This window comes from Neophocaena asiaeorientalis, unplaced genomic scaffold (genome assembly GCF_003031525.2).
Source record: "Neophocaena asiaeorientalis asiaeorientalis breed wild unplaced genomic scaffold, Neophocaena_asiaeorientalis_V1.1 scaffold129, whole genome shotgun sequence".
Classification (NCBI taxonomy): Eukaryota; Metazoa; Chordata; class Mammalia; order Artiodactyla; family Phocoenidae; genus Neophocaena; species Neophocaena asiaeorientalis.
This window is the reverse complement of record NW_020172446.1, coordinates 571,646-586,591: the sequence shown is the minus strand read 5'-3', so window position 1 is coordinate 586,591 and position 14,946 is coordinate 571,646. Positions and strand designations below refer to the sequence as shown.

Sequence of the window (14,946 nt, the reverse complement as noted above, 5' to 3'; positions counted from 1 at the left end):
GGGGGGGGGGGGGGGGGGGGCAGGGGGAGAGTGAAAGAGAGAGAGAGAAAGAGAAGCAGTTTGAAAACTGAGTGCAAAATGTGGCTAAATTCAACCTTTCTAACATATACCAGATCCACTTTTAGTGGCAATATTTTTCAGGAAAAAGAACTGGGTTTTGCTGTCAAACAATCTGGACTCAGAGTAAAAATTCAGCTGCGTGACTGTGTGATTTCGGACATGTTTCTTTACCTCTCTGATGTTTAAGTCCCTTGTTTAAAACCAAAAAAAAAAAAAAAAAGGAGGGAGGTAACAATTCTTACTTCATAGAGTCATAGAGTTGTTTTAAGAATTCAATAAAATGACATAGGTAAAAACGCTAAATAAAGGATCTGGCGACTAGCAGATGTTCACTAAATGTTTGCTTCCTCCCTTCTGAAATCTGGTTCCACATGCACTGACCACACGTCAACTCAAACTGAAAATCGCCAGATGACATCATTGCTTTCACATTAACAAACCCATGAGGAACACAAACACTTAACTTAGTTATCAGCTTAAATGGAAGGCAGGATTTTCCTTCCCCAAAAGTGAAAGCCAGGAGAAGTCGGGGTCCCTGGCATAGTTCATTGCTGGCATTTTTCATTTGGACATTTATTCAGTGCTGACCAAGTAGCAGGCACCTTGGCGAGCACTCAGTTTCTTTGTTCACTGAGTCCTCACAGCAAGCTTGAGGGTAGGAACTCCACCCATTTTGCAGATGAGGGCAATTTCAGCTTCGAGAAGTTAAGTAACCTAGTCAGGATTACAATTCTGGCAAATGACGACCCCAGGCTGGCTCCCAGAGTGCCCTGGCTCCAGCTCTATGCGCTCATCCAGGATGCCTCATAATATCTTGGGAGGGACAGCGTCACATCCAACCCAGGGTGTGCAGCTATGAACATCAGAGCACTGGCGGACTGGAGCTGTCCATGGTACTTAATATTTTCCTTAATTGAACACAAGCATTTTTGTGCATTTCTCTCAGTCTGCTTCTGTCAGTGCCTCTCTCTCATCCTCTTTGTATCTAGGCATATGAATAGCATTCCTTAATTACATTTCCCCCTCTCTTTCTCTACTCCACGTAGAGAAACTAAGGATCACAATCTCAGTTTCTCTAAGCTTTACAGAGCATTGGGGCTGGGATCTGAGGCTCTTTCCCCCTACCTTCCCATCTGTTGCCCTCGTCTGCCTTCTCTCCTTGGCATCAGACACAGACCTTCCACTTTGCTGCCTGCCAGGATGCATTCTCCAGGCCCAGAACCACTTAGAAATAATTATTTTAAAAACAAATAAACTCTTCTCTCTGTGATCTTTACTCACTTCACATCCACACCCAGCAGTGGCTATTTTTACTCACCCTAGCTCCTGGCAGGTCTCTTTGGAAAGTCACCGTGACATTTCATGCAGCCTGGCCTGGCATTCATCTAAAATATTTTTTCAAAAACATCCTGCTCTAGAGAAATGTCAGCATTTATGGTACATCCACAGGGATGCATCAGCAGAGGGAAAGATCCACTTAAGAAAGTCCCAGCTTGACAAGGAGTGGGTTTGGAGGCAGATACACCCGGAAGTAGCCAAGCACGCTGGAGCATGCTGGGAAAGAATGGTGGTGAATACCCATGTCTGCAGTGAGGTCACATGGAGAGTATGGTGTGAATTTGGAGTCTGGAGAGAGGATGGATACATAAACTGACCACAAGTAGGTGGGTGTTCAGGACAAAGCAGGGGGCGGTTATCTGCATCAGTGGGGTCCAGCTGGTCTTGAATATGAACAAGTCATGTTTTCTCCTTACCACAATGTGAGGCCTCCTTTTAGATCAGACATGGGTAGGAATTCTGGAGCAAGCATACACAATACCTTTCATGGTTGGTGCTGAAGAAGAAGCATGGGAAGAAGAGCCTCAGGTTCTAGTCCTGGTTTGGCTATAAGTTATTGTTTGATCTTCAGCAACTCACATCACCTCTTTTGGCCTCTGATTTTGCATCTGTAGAATAAAGTGGGACACTAGATGGTCCCTTCTAGACCTTAAATTCTTTGGGTCAAAGACTAAACCATGAAGATGTTTGCTTATCATCGTGCCAAGCCTTTGGGATTTAAGTAGTCAAAAGGAGGTCATTTCATCCATCAGTTCATTCGTCCATTCATCATCCAAGTCTATCCATTGGTCTGACCATGCAACCGTCTATCCATCCAGCCACCATCCATCCATTTACCTTCACTAAGAACTTTCTATATGCCAAGAACTAAGCTAGGCACTATGTCATTGATACAACCCAAGATGTAACTTTAAAGAATACATTGTGAGAGGTGTGGTAGCCAGCCTCCAACATGACTTCCAAGGAGCCCTGCAATCTGATATCCACATCCTTGTGTAGACCTCCGTCACACTGCACCAGGGTCAGTCTATGTGACCAGTAGAACACAACAGAAGTTATGGTATGTCACTTGTGAGTCAAAAGACCCCCCAGCCCCTCTCTCTCTCTCTCTCTCTCTCTCTCTCTTTCTCTCTCTCTCTCATCTCGCTGTTGCTTTGGGGCAAGCCAGCTCCATATGCAAAGAAACTCAGTCAGCCTATGCACAGGCCCACGTGGCGAGGAACTGAGGTCTCCACCTGACAACCAGTAAAGAACTAAGGTCTTACAATAGCCACATGAGTGAGTTTAGACACGTATCCTCCCCCATTCAAGCCTTCAGTTGACAGCAGCCCCAGCCAACAGCCTGGTTATAACCTCGTGAGAGACTCTAAGCAAGAACCACCCACCTAAGCTGCTCTCTGATTCCTGACCCACAGGAACTGTAAGCTAATAATGTGTTTTGCTTTAAGCCTCTAAATTGGGGGATAATTTGTAACGCAGCGATAGAAAGCGAATATGAAAGGGAAATGAAAACGTGGACCTATAGAATTATTACACAAACTTTCTGAACATCCCAAAACATCAAAGCTAAACAAGGCCTAGTGCCCACTTTCAGGGAATACACAATTGAAGTAAAAAGTGCTAGAAAGTAATGAAATTGATAAAGTGGCCAGTTGGAGAGGGAAAAGGGAATCTATACTTCTTACCTTGGGAAGGTTTCATGAATAAGTGCCTTTGAACTGGATTCTGAAAGACAGGTGGGATTAGGGAGTACAAGTGGAAAGGCATACCAATTTCCAAGGTCATCGTTAGCCAAAGTCAACCACTTGGGTAAAACTGGACGCATTAAGAATGGCGGGTAGTTTAATGGGAGTGGTACTTAAGGGAAGAAAAGGCCTTGAGTATCACACAGAGACGTGTGCCCTTTCACTTTTGAGCCATGCTCTTCAAGCTTTAGTTATTTCTTTACCACCTTTATTACGTTGTATCCAAGTATCCCATATATCATAATCTTTTTATTTTTAATTTATATTGACTAGCTTCATAAAATTGTAATTTTGCCCCAAGTAATAATATCCATGAAACCATGGGTTTGATAGGCTATTCATGTTTGTTCCAATAAACATAAAAATGAATAATCACCGTTAAAAGAATATGCTATACAGTTCACCATCTAAAAGTGTCTAGTAGCCCAGCAGTGGTACATCACACTTTGGAAAACACCTCGAATAATGGTGCCAGGGGGAGGGGGATGCCCTGATGGGAGCTGTGCTTGGGTAGCGTCAGCAAGTCCTTCAATGTCACCGTCTCTGGTGTCCGTCAGCCTGGAGGCTTCCCTCTCCCTTAGCACGCATGACATCCAATCAATGACCAAGTCCATTGATCTTGTCTCCCCCATAACTCTTTGTTCCCCTTCTCCCATTCCCTCCACAACTTCCCTGGCTTAGGTTCTTGTCATTGTGTTGCATGTACCGTTAGAGTAGCTTCCTGACTTCCAGGACTCAAGACTTCACCCTCCTCCACCCTAAGACTGCAACTCTGACCATGTGACTCCCTTGTTCAAATTCTTCCCAATCACCTTCAGAATAAAAACCAAACTCCTTAGCCTTGTGCACTGGGTACTTCGTGCCTAGGACCCCTCTATACTTGTCCAGCCTCATGTCTGGCCCTCATTCACCCAGTGACAACACATACATAGACACGCTTCAGGCTCTAGCAATGGGGAAGGATTTGTACCTCCCTGAACAAGACTGTTCTCATGTGCACACCTCTGTGTCTCCGGACAGGCTGTGCTCTCTTCCTGGAATGTCCTCCCTTTGCCAGTCCACTGGTGCAAGTCTGCTCACCCTCCGGGTACTGGTTAAAGATTCCATGATTCCTCCACAGAGATATCGGCATACCTTTCCTGGAGCTAGGGTTTCACGAGGTACAAACCTCCATCATAGATCACACTGTGTTACAAACGTGGCTTGATCTTCCACCTCCAGTACTAGACCGTGAAGACAAAGTTGAGTGGGATTTAGCTATTCTTTTGACTTCAATACCCAGCACACATAAGCCACTAAATAATGCTTCTCAAATGAATCCATGCCTTACAGGGGCACAGGGCAGGCCTGTGGTTTGTCAAAAAGAGAAACTAAATCCCAGCTCCCTCCTGCTGCTTCACCTTCCCCTGATGAAAGATTTCTTCCCGACAGGAAGAGATTGAACGGGCCTGGGGTGGTGGTGTAGGTGGCAGGCGCAGTAAACTTGGGGAGATCCCCTCAGCCCTGGAAGGTGAAGCTCTGGTCGATGCTTCCTGATCCCCCTCAAGTTCAATGTCTTGGACAGACACAAGCCAATTAGCTGCTTGCTGCAGGTGTCTGGTTTGCTCAACGTGGTTTGCCTTTTTGATTTGCAAACCTAATATTTTTCGTGGATTTGAGCTGGTTCCCCTAGGGAGCTGAGATAAGCTGTTCCGTATCATCTGCTGAGTCGGCTTTAATGGTCCTCGTCTGCTTCACATCCAGCATCAACTGAGTTCTCAGGCTTGGCCTCCAGCTTGGATGTGGGCAGAGGCCTCCTGCGCTGTGGGCACGCCTGCACGGGAGGCTGGGATAACCCTGATTGGGGCCAAAAGAATCAGTCTCCCCCACTGATTGACTAGGGCGGTCCTGGGTGGTACCTGGGGTCTGCCAGCTCCTTCTGTGTGCTTCAGTTGTGGACTGGAGTGGGATCCCTATCCATCTGGCTTTTTGAGGAAAGGGAACTCTGCCCCATTCACGTTTGCATCCCTGCTGCGAGCTTATAATGATAATAACCATTTCTGACAATGTTTAAGCCTGTGTCCAGGGCTGGTACACTGTTAAGTACCGTCAACATCCCTTATTGTACATAATCCCCGTAACAGTCCTCTGAGGTTGATATGATTATTACCTCCATTTAATAGAAGGGGAAGCTTGAGTTTTAAAAGATTAAGGAATTTATCAACACCAACGTTCCCTTCTAGCAAGAGACCAGGCTGGGTTTGAACTCAAGTTGGCCTGATACCCCATCCCCTGCCCCTGACACTGCACTCCCCTGCCTGACACAGCATCTGGGGAGTGTTCCCTGAGGTGTGGGTGAAGAAGGCATGAATGCAGGCTTTTCCCCCCACCCAAGGCCCTACTGGCTGCTGGATGGGGGCAATTGTGGACCAGCTGACCGCCCAGAGGTCACAGCTGCCTTCACCCCAGCCCTCCTAAAGATCCTGTGCACGGCATTGGGTCCCATGTTGCCCACATCTCTCTGAACTGCACTTGTGTCTGCTAATCCAGATAGGCCCAGTACTTGGCCCTCCTTGCCCACCTGGCTCCCATCCCAGACACCAGCTTCTGCAGCCAGAGAGCGATCCCCAGCCCTGTGTCCTGGCTTTCTCCCTGCTCTCTGCCAGCTTTGCTTTTCTTCCACTTTTTAGTTTGGTTAAGATCTGGAGTCTCCCCGGATCCACTATTAGAGAAGAATGATTCAGTACTCAGGAATTTCTGAAGGGGAGACATTTTACTCCAATGGGGAGTTTCTAATCAATTCCCACATTAATGTAAAGCCCTCTTAATTGAAGGAATCTGATGGAAATTAGAAGGCTCCTCTGTTTCTGTAAAACATCTGGAAAAATTCGATATGGCAGGAAGCGGATGCTGACCAAGTGACACGTTTAGGGTTGTGTTAATACAAGAATTGTCTTGTGTTAGGCAATGAGGAAGGCAATTGGCCCTGGACTTAGTGACTCCCTTGGTTACCTGCGGAAAATAGATAACATTTCCCTCGGAAGAGAAAGAAAGGTGAAGGATGCCAGAGAGAAGGTACCATGGCCAGGACCCTCTAGCGCTACCTTCTTAATGAGCTGGCATTAGTCTAGCACCTGAAAAGCAATGGATGTGCCACTCGGTGGCCCCTGGCTACCCTCTGCCAGGGTAGCAGAGCAGAGCCAGTCCCACCAGCAAGCCCTGGCTTTTGGTAGTGACCCGGGGAGAGGAGCCATGACCCCACAGCCGGGCTGGAGAGCTTGTGATGGTCTCTCTGCTGAGAATCCCTAAAGAGACTTCGTGTGTCTGAACTGTAGGGTCAAGGGACCTAGCAAAATGAGGAAGGGACTTGTCCAAGATTTGGGGGCCCCTCCTAACATTTATTCATTGAAACTCAAACTCAGGCTAGATGTGGTTAGGGTGTAGATGCTCCATGTAGCCTTTTATGGGACCAGCTCTCCCTAGGTCCACCAGCTCCAACCATCCTCACCCCCTCTACACGTCACACAGGTGCCCGAGGGATCTTCCTACCATTTGCATCTTCCTACCATTTCCCCTCTGCTCTCAGGGGGTCCCCATGATCTGTGGGACCTTTGGGATCTCATTCCTGACAAATCTCCAGCCTCCTTCCTCATCGGCGCCTCCCTTGCCCACCCCACTGAAGTCAGCCACCTGGTGACAGTTTCCGGAAAAGTCAGATTGTGTTACCCACCCCTCTGGGTCCTTGCTCATACTATCTGCTGCGCATGGAGCGCCCCTCTGCTCCTGTCTACGCAGTGACCCCCATTCAGCTTTCAGTAACCAGCCTACGTGTATCTGACTCCATGAAGCTTTTCCTGACCCTTTCCCTGCCCTCCCAGGAGAAAGGCCCCCAGTTGCACACACCCCACGGAGATGTCTGACCTGCACCCATTAGCACACTGTTGTCTCCTTCAGAACCACGCCACTTGTGCAGATCCATGATGTGCAGGGTGGTCCAAGGACTTGGGCTCAGGGCGTCCAAGGGCTTGGGCCTGGGGTCCAAGTCATAGCTCTGACATTCTCCGCCGTATCACCTCAGCAACTAACTTAAACTTCTGGGCCTGTTTCCTCATGTGTAAAAAAGTAATGATACTAGCACCTCCCTCACTGGGTTATTGAAAGAATCAAATGTGAAAATTTAAGCAAAGTGTTTCGCTACACTGCCTGGCCCATGATGGACAGACACCCAGTAAACATTAGTCGTCGCTAGTTTTTAATTGATATCATCATTATGGTAACTTGCATCATCACCTCTTGGGCTCAAAACTGGTCTGGGGGCCTTCCCTGGTGGCGCAGTGGTTGCGAGTCCGCCTGCCGATGCAGGGGACGCAGGTTCGTGCCCCGGTCCGGGAGGATCCCACGTGCCGCGGAGCGGCTGGGCCCGTGAGCCATGGCCGCTGAGCCTGCGCGTCCGGAGCCTGCGCTCCGCAACGGGAGAGGCCGCAACAGTGAGAGGCCCGCGTACCGCAAAACAAAACAAAAACAACTGGTCTGGCACCTAGTAGGTACTATGGTCAATAAATATAAAAACAAGGGCAGAGATGGAGGATTCAATTTCACTGAAAGGATGAGACCATTCATTAAAGTCTTATCTGCTAATAAATATTTGTTGAACGAATGAGCGAACAAGAGTGGGTGAAGTGTGACTTTCAGACTGGAATGAAGTTGGAGAGTGAGCCCAGGGAGGGTAGAGAGCAGATGGGAAGTTGCCCCGTTTCTGTGGATAGGACCGAAGAAGGCACTGCCACCTGGTGGCAGGAGGGAGGGCGCCAGGAGGCCCTGAAGCCGGACAGCACGCAGGTGAAATGGTGCCAGCCCCTTGGGTCAAGAAAGTTATTACTGGAGGATCAGAAATCTGTTCTTTGAAAAGCTGATTAACTTTTGCGGCTGGCGTTTTCTACAATCATTTCCTTTGTGCCGTCTTTTGGTCTTCAGCATGGTGTGCTGGTTTTAGGGTTCTGGTGGGGTAGGGAGGGGTTGTTGTTGATGCAGCCTGTCTCAGCTGTTATAAGGAGAAACAGAGAAGGCGACTGAACTGGAACGTAAATAGAGAGAATGCAGTAGAGTGATGGCAGCATGGGCTTCGGAGCGAGACCCACCCAGGTTTGATGCCAGCTGGTTCTATGACTTCTGTATCTTGGTTTCCTCATCAGTAAAATGGGGATAAGAATAGTATCCACCGCGAAGGGCGGTTGGGAAGGCAAAGTGAGATCATGCCTGTAGGGTGCTGAGCGCCATGCCTGGCACACGGACGGAGAGGATAAGGAGACGTTAAAGGCATTGTGGGTGATGTAGCATCCACGGGGGTGGGCATGAAAGAAGCAGACGGAGACAGGGTGTGAAGACCCCAAGAAGCAAATCAACTCTGGAGAGCTGAGGATCTGGGGCACATGAGGGTCTCCCTCCAAGGTGTAATCTGTTCACTTGGAGGGCTCTTCATTCTATTCAAATAAGAAAGGCTATTGTCTTGTGGGGGCTTGAGCGCGATTTTCAAATATTTGAGAATGAGTGGGATGAGGGGCAATGGTGTAGGACCAGTTGATCTGGATGTCCTTTCCAAGTCTAAGTTTCTCTGATTCAAGAATGGGGAAAAACCTGGGAAGGGATTATATTATTGGTTCCAAGCAGGGCTGACCATGCAGGTCTCAGAGAAGAGGAAGCAGCAAGGCAGCGGTTATGAGCGTGAACTTGGGAGACAGAACTGGATTCAGCTCCTGGCTTTGCTACTTGGTAGCGGTGCGACCTTTGGAAAACTACTTAACTTCTCCGAGTCTCAATTTTCTCATCTTAGAGATGGTAATAATACCCTAGGGGGATTTTCTGAGGATTAAATAACAAAGGACAGAAAGTCCTTAAGTCCTTACCTTGTACATGAAACATAGTGATGGATTAATTACATTTAAGTATAGTAATGCTGATAATAATAATTAATTATTATAATAACAAGATAGCTTTACCTACAATAATAATACAATACATGAGAACAACGCAATAATAATGCCTATGATTGTCATTGCTGTGTCACTGGTGAAGTAATGAACAATTCCGTCGTGGTTCAGATTAAACTGGAGGCTGGGGGGGGATGGGGAAGCAGTTCACACCCCAGCACTCAGGGCTGTACAGTGTTGGCACAGTGTCCTGAGTCTCCTATTCTAGAGACCAGTCAGAAGGATCTTGTGCCAGCAGCCCCATTCCAACCCTTGAACCTCATGAGCCCTGAGAACTTGGAAGCTGCTTTCCCTGGTGAACGGGGTAGAGTGTTGGCCCACCCTTTGAAACACCACCTGCCCCCTTTTCTGATTCCCCTCTTTGGCCTCATCTCTGACCTCACAGCAGCAACATGAACCCAGATGATAATAATAACGCCCGCTATTTATTTTGAATTTGCTTTCCCTCACCGGCCACATGGTGTGGTGTGTTCTCCACACGTCATCTCACCGAATCTTCACGAAAACTTGTTAAAGGGTCCCTGCTTTACAGATGGAGCTCTGGGAGGTCAAGTAACTCGAGGAAGGCCACTGGGAATAAGCAGCATTCAAGCCTCGTTAAGGGAGACTCGGGGGCCCGTTCTCTTAGAGTAAGTGTAAGAGAACCTGAGTGACGAGCATCATCGCTGCTCCGCGTTGCTTCTCCAGGCGGGCACCAGCCGAGGGCTCCCCCACTGGGAGCGTCAGGCCGAGTGAAGGCACCGAGGTTTTGTCTCGATGGTGCACCTCTTCTCCAAGGACTGGCCAGGGTGAAGTCTGGGGGAGTCACCCGAGAGAGCATTACCCCTTTCCTCACTGCGGTGCATGGAGCCCGTGAAAACTCCAGGCTTGCTGTGGTTCCCTTGGCCACTGTGAGGGCATTTCTCCAGGATCAGAGAAGGCTCTTGTGTGAGCAGTTCCCCACCTGCTTCTCTAGGCAGCCCTGACACTTGGACACAGCATGAGGGCGGCCCAGGAGCGGATGCCAGGCAGTGGATAAGGCCGGGGGCAGTGAGGAAGAACTGGTTAGGAAATAAAGAGCACATCATCTCCCTCCTTTCAAACAAACTCTGGGTCACAGAGAGCTCATTTCTGTTGGGTAGAAGGGCTGCTGGGATTGGCTTCATCAAAGCCTCTCTATCTGTGTTTTCACGCCCTGGCTTTATGGTACACCCTACCCGCCCCCCCCACCCCGGCCCACCCCACGTCTGCCAATTTGTAAGCCTGGCAAGACCAGTAGGAAGCAGGGTACGCACAGGGATCGTGTCATAGGGCCACAGCCAGATTTCACCTTATCACCTCCACCATTTACCAGCTTTTCAACCAGTCCTGGTCTAGAGCAGAAGAGGGTTGGAAGTGGTCCCATCTTATTCTCAGGGTCTGACACTGAGGATCACTAACTTAGTCACTTGGTCACTCATCTAGTGACCCTGGGATCCTGCCTCCTTCACGACTCCCAAGTCCACCTTCTATGAGGGGCATTTCCTGCCTTCGTCCTGCGCCTTTTACTCTGTGTCTCGGGATCCTGCGTTACCCCCAGCCTTCTGGGCTCCTGCCAGATGTGCACCAGATTTGGAGGGACCACAGCTGGTACTCCTGGACCCCTGCAACATGCCCACAAGAGTCTGACTTCCCGCCCACTTAGATCCCAGAACAGAGCCTGCCCCTGGATTTCCCATTGCTGGGCCCCCCATGCCCGTCACAAGCTCTGGTTAATCGAAGGGACTGCCCACAGGCCGACAGTTTTCTGGGACTGTCTCCTATTGTCCTTCCTCTTGACTTCAGGGTAATTGGTTCTGTCTGCTAGATCGACCCTTCCACTTTGGGTCTGACTACTTCCTGATCTCATCCCCTCCTGGCCTGCCCTGTTCAGTGGCAATGAACATGGCCATATCGGGCCCTACCCCAATGCTTACCAGAACCTCCAGCTGAGTTATTTGTAATAATGGCATTTTTAAGTAATAATCACCTATTCATTCAAAACGCTTTTACTACATTCCTGCAACATGTCAGCCGAGGACGCTTGATGCTGGATCTTCACAGAGAGGAAAGTTTTGATCATCCCTGTGCTACTGGAGCTTTGGTTCGGTGGAGAAAGGAAGCAGTCGATAAACTGGCAAACAAGGAATCGAGAGGTACACTTGGGCAAATTATGATTATCTTGGACAGAGAATTATGGGGAATTTCACACCTTCCAAATCACATATTCCTGCAATATTAGAAGTTTTCCAGGCACTCAGTAAGCAGTGAAAAAACGCAAATATTATAAACAAACAAAAGAATATTTGTCATCCAAGTCTAGGACTCCATCTCCAAGTCCTTGTTTCTAAATCAATCAACTGAGTATACGGTGATGCCATTTATGGAGATGAGGAAGATTATGGTGGAGTTTGGTTGAACCATATACCTTTGCTGTATTTATAGGGCAGTAATGATAATAACAATGTAACTAAGATTTAGTAAGCAATTGCTACATCTCTGACACTCTGCTAACTGCTTTAAATACACTGCTTCATTGAACACTCCAGGCATTATTATCTTCATTTCCAGAAACTGCAGGCTAGGTTAGAGCCAGTCACTTGACCACTACCTCCCAGCTGGGAGGCAGAGGATCTGGGTCTCTAACCAGGTCATTCTGCTCTCAGGCTGGTAAGTCTACTTCCCTAAGAATAACCCTCTGCATTAGCGGGTGTTAGCACATCAGAGCAGCTCTAGAGAAAATCGAAAGTAGGAAGCAACATTTAATCTTCTGCTCTGCAGGTAAATTGTTGGAGTATGTAATTTTAAACCCCTATGGGGAAGCTGAGAATCCTTAAGAAGGACAGTTTAATAAACAGAGAGACGTGGAAGCAGATGAATTTATTTTTAGCACCTAAAAATGAAGGCATTAGAGGCAGAGAACAAGAAATTACTCTGCATATTAAAGGGGGAGAGCTAAGAACAGAGAATAGGGGACCTGGAAGTTCGTGGTTGTCCATCCCTCACTTTCTGGCAGGTCCCTGTCAGGACAGAGCCTCTTCTCCATGATCTCACTGATAGAATCACACAGGGGCACCCACAGGGATGCTCACTGCAACCACAAACTTAGAAAAACGCAATAATGTCCTTCATGGAGAGGCTGGATGAACAACAGATCGTAACCCACCCACACAAAGGAATAGTGTAGGGCTATTTCAATGACCATTTGAATTGACATGGAGGATGTCCACGAAATGTTATTTAGAGAAAGCAAGTTGCTTTCTCTAATACAAAATGGTATTATTTTATTTTTATTAAAAGTAATAATGTTTTATATATATATGTGCAAAAGTATGCAGATATATTATATATATGCATATATGCATATTAATATATATCCAAAATGCTAGTCTGTACAAAGAAAACATGTGGAGGGGAAGACATCAAAATGCTAACAGGAGCATGGGAGACTTTCATGTTTTAAGTTGTGCATTCCTGAAATGCTATAATGTTTATAAGGATTCATTGATTTGAAAAAGAAAGGATCATTAATTGGGGATGGACTGGGAGTTGGGGGGTAGCAGATGCAAACTGTTATTTACAGAATGGATACAAAACAAGGCCCTACTGTAGAGCACAGGGAACTGTACTCAATATCCTGTAATAAACCATAATGCAAAAGAAGTTTTTAAAAAAAGAAACAGAACGACTTCTGCTTCCTCTGGCTCCCCCTAATCCCCCTCCCCCCGACCCGCACAGGAACCCTGGGGAGAAGAGGGCTGCCTCTAGTCTTTCTCATTACCCTACCATGTGTCAGGCCATCTGGCCCCAAACCCCAGTGTTAGGACAACTCCTGTCCTACAAAGCTAATAGGACACACCCTGGCTGGTACTGGAGCTAATGACAAGCTTAGGAAGACAAGCTTGGGAAGATGCCCGCCCCTCCTTTTTCCATCTCCATACGGCTGCTGCCCTGATTTCTTTCCCAGGACCCAGGTTTGCAGGAAAACATGTACTCTGGGCTGCTTTCTGCACCTGAGAAGACCTTAACGGAAGCTTTCGCACTCACTCACTTTTCTCCCTTCTAGGGAACAAATAGGCCTGAGGGTCTGTTCCTAGATACACAATCACACACACGGCGCACAGACACACACACGGATACAGACGCACACATGCACATACCGACGCACTAAGTGACCGAGACAAACAACCTACAACTGCTCAAACCCCAGGCTCACACAGCTACAGACACAAGGCAATGACACACGGGCACATGCATGCACACACGTACATACGCACTGCGCGCCCGTCTAATTCTCTCCAGTTTTGAAAGAGAGAAAAGAGACAGGCCCTCCGGCAGGCTGACCGCAGACCCTTCTGAACATGCAAGGCAGCGTTCCCTCCTCCTCTCCTGTTCTGCTGTTGTCCCCACCCAAGCTCTTTTTCGAAGCTCCCCTTTTTTCCTAGCACTAGGGGCTAACTGATGCCCAGACAGAAGCACGAGCTGGACCACCAATTAAAATCTGCCTGGGGTTTTTTTTTTTTTTTTTTTTTTGATTAACATGTATACACTGCTATATTTAAAACAGATAACCATAACCAACAAGGACCTAGTGTATAGCACGGAGAACTCTGCTCAATGTCTTGTAATAACCTAAATGGGAAAAGAATTTGGAAAAGAATAGATCATGTGTATGTATAACTGAATCACTTTGCCGTACACCGGAAACGAACACAACATCGTTAATCGACTATACTCCAATACCAAATAAAAGTTTAAAAACAAAAGAAGCTGCCTGGGGCGGCAAGGAGCAGGTTTTTCCTTGGTTGTTTCAACCCTCAGTCTGTCTGTCTGTCTGTTCCCCACTGTCCCTCCAGAGCAACAAAAGTGCCCTTTCTCAGCAAGCAGGTCAGCCCCAAGGTCTCTATCTCCCAGTTCCTTCTTCTTTCATGCAGCTGGTCCCCTCTAGCTGCTGTGGCCACATCCGTGGCTCCCCACCACCGACCTCCCTTCTGCGTACAAAAGATGAGCTCAGAGAGAGGAGGAGAGGGGCTGGGGAGGAGATCGTCACACCAGGAAGGGACTCATACCAAAGACATGTATTTTTGCCGGGGTAGGTGGGAAGATCTTTTTTTTCCACATTTTTGTTCACAAGTTCTAATGAAGGGTGTTTGGGCTGACAAGGGATCTTTTCACTTCCCACACTAGTGGCTATTAAGAGCCATGCCTTTGTCAGCATCACTAAGAGAATGATGAGTGTTATCTGTCAAGGAGCTTAGTTCTCAGGCACACACCCACATTTACTGACACTGCTGGACAAAGTATTGGGAGCCGGGAACCTGGGCTCTAAGAGTCAGACTAGAATAGGGCGATGGGTGTAACAGACCCTGCCAGTGCCCCACCCCCAGAAGGCTGCTTACTGAGAACCACTGCCTGAGGTCCGATCACCCCTTCCCCACCACCTGTGAAGCACACTGCATCCCTGCAGAGAACAAGCCAAAAGTTCCCAAGGTTTAGTAGCCTTGGAACTGCCCTCAGCCAAGGATAGATGGGCAGTTGGTGGGTATTTCCCAGCTTCCCTGTCCTTCAGCTGCAAAAACTCCAAGGCATGTTTTGAAGAGTCCCCCCCAGGGGGACTGAGCTCCCATTGTCCCAGTAGTAACAGGCTTGATAACGGGCCAATTGCTGTTTTTTCCCTTCTCTGCCTCCTCTCCCCAAGGCAAGAGAATGAAAAGAAGCCTTTCCCAGAGTCTAATGAGTGATATGAAGGTGAAGAGAAGATGCCCTGGGAAGCGAGGAGATGCAACCCAGACTGTGGGGTGTTGAGGAAGACTGTTTGGAGGAAAGGATGCGGGACTGAG

At 47.9% G+C, this 14,946-nt stretch overlaps 1 protein-coding gene across 1 annotated transcript in view; it reads right to left on the bottom strand.

Annotated features, from left to right (window-relative positions):
* ASIC2 (acid sensing ion channel subunit 2) overlaps positions 1-14,946 on the bottom strand; it is a 995,646-nt gene that overhangs the window by 554,807 nt on the left and 425,893 nt on the right. The gene's annotated exons all lie outside the window — the stretch shown is intronic.